This window comes from Austrofundulus limnaeus, unplaced genomic scaffold (genome assembly GCF_001266775.1).
Source record: "Austrofundulus limnaeus strain Quisiro unplaced genomic scaffold, Austrofundulus_limnaeus-1.0 Scaffold103, whole genome shotgun sequence".
Lineage (NCBI taxonomy): Eukaryota > Metazoa > Chordata > Actinopteri > Cyprinodontiformes > Rivulidae > Austrofundulus > Austrofundulus limnaeus.
The window spans coordinates 212,938-214,902 of record NW_013952505.1 but is presented as its reverse complement, the minus strand read 5'-3'; the positions used below and the strand labels follow the sequence as shown (position 1 = coordinate 214,902).

Genomic DNA, 1,965 nt, shown 5'->3' with positions numbered 1-1,965 from the left:
TATATATGTATATAGTTTTAAGCCTCCAAGGAATTTTTTTTTATTTTGACCCTTCATACTTTTGCAGTTTTGTATGATGATGATGATGTATGGTGTATTTGTTTGAAGGGTTACAATTTTTTGCCAATACTTTGCCCTCTTCTTGGGCTTCTCTTAGTCCCTCACACCTAGCCTTGTGTTCTTTCTGACATGTGTAATTGGGACCCCACTGCTTACATGCCTGAAGACCCTGATAGAACATGGTAACGACAACCTTCATGGCAGATTTTCTTTTACATAATTGAAGGGTCACCATCCAGTGTGAAAGGGTCCTAAAAAGGCATCCCTGTAAATGAAGGTAGAAATACACACGACACATTCTGTCATTTTCAAATAAGCTGGCGAGTCAGAAGGTATCATACATTCACTTTTTAATGTGGAAAAATGAAAATGATTCAGAGCAMCTTTAAACTTTAAAATGACATCTAAGACATACTAAGCCAGAGCTCACATTTGGGAAAGCCTCTGATGCATTTATGTGCTCGAATGAACAGCTGACTTTTCTCTCCTGCCATAACATTAGAGTTCATTTCAGCATGATGGCCTGTAACTATTTYTGAAAAAAAGGAATCCTGACAATAATAAATCATGTTTAATGTAGAAATKCTGTAACACTTTATTTTTCACAAATTCACTCAATATTGTAAGSTCTTAAAGGAATGTCTTGGACATTTTGCTCAAAAATCAAGATAATAACAATAACAAAGCCTCCTGACAACATTTTTTAAACTATTTTCTTAGCAGCAAACYTTTGGAGATGTGGTGAGAAACTCAACTCATATGCTTCCTTCCATAGATTATGCAGTATTTGAATTGGCAGAATTTATACTGTAGGTACATGTATATGTGCACATGATATGCAGTCTGACAGTATGCAATGGCAGTCACAGCAAACTGAGCTCTAATTAGCACAATTTTACTTGAATGTTTTCCACAGGATGTACCCAGTCTCTTGCCTAATAACTGATGAGATTGGGATTGCTCCTTTSCAATCCTGAACAGGACTTAGGGACACAGAAAAAATACTATAAAATAGGCAAATTTTCACTTGCAGTCTACAGAGCCCGCGAGGGGACATGGGAGAATTTTTTTCTTTTGCATTGCCACGCAGTAGTATTGTGTCCCCTCGCAAAAGTTGTTTATCACTGCTGTGCCTGCCGGTTTATTAACAAATTCACATGTTCCCCATTAGCGAGTTAGCCTTCTGCTTTAATTCAGCTTCGAATGAATATATCACACAGCCACGCATGGAAGTATGTCATATGCTGATATTTTAACACAGTGCAACCACGCAACATCAATGTCAATTTTACGAACTTGTGGCAACACATCCTGTTTTGRTAACCGGATATTTCAAAATAAAAGTCTGATTTYATTCAGTTCATAAACAAAACAAAGTTTTGCGTGGCAACGCAAAACTATTTTGCGAGCGAATGCAAATGTTTGCAAGGAAACGCAAAAAGTTTTGTGAGYTAAAGCAAAAGTAWTGTGAGGTAATGCAAAGATATTGCTATATAACGCAAACGTGTTGCGAGGTAACACAATAMTATTGCGTGAGAATGCAAAATAAAAAAAATCCCCCCATGTCCCATCACAGGCTCTGTAGCAGTCTAACAAAATTCTGAGCTTTGGTTGACAKTTTTTTTTATCATGGCCTAATTTGGTGTGCATGGCTTGAAAAACTCCAATTTAGGTCACAAATTTGTTGCATCACCCAAGCCTTACATTTTTCCTGCTTTAGATCACTCTTTACCCAATCTCGCATCCACTGCGATGTTCATGATGTATTTACTAAAGTGCACTTTGAAATTAAGAAATAATGGTCATTTGGAACAGTTCTTTTAAGTAAATAGTATTTCTTCCCAGAGTTGTTAGACTTGTAAATTTAGCCCTACAACCCTAAATGTTTCTGAATAAACCCAGAAT

The 1,965-nt window shown here is 36.8% G+C and overlaps 1 protein-coding gene across 2 annotated transcripts in view; it reads left to right on the top strand.

The window, feature by feature from the left end:
- LOC106521108 (partitioning defective 3 homolog) overlaps positions 1-1,965 on the top strand; it is a 330,008-nt gene that overhangs the window by 133,784 nt on the left and 194,259 nt on the right. The gene's annotated exons all lie outside the window — the stretch shown is intronic.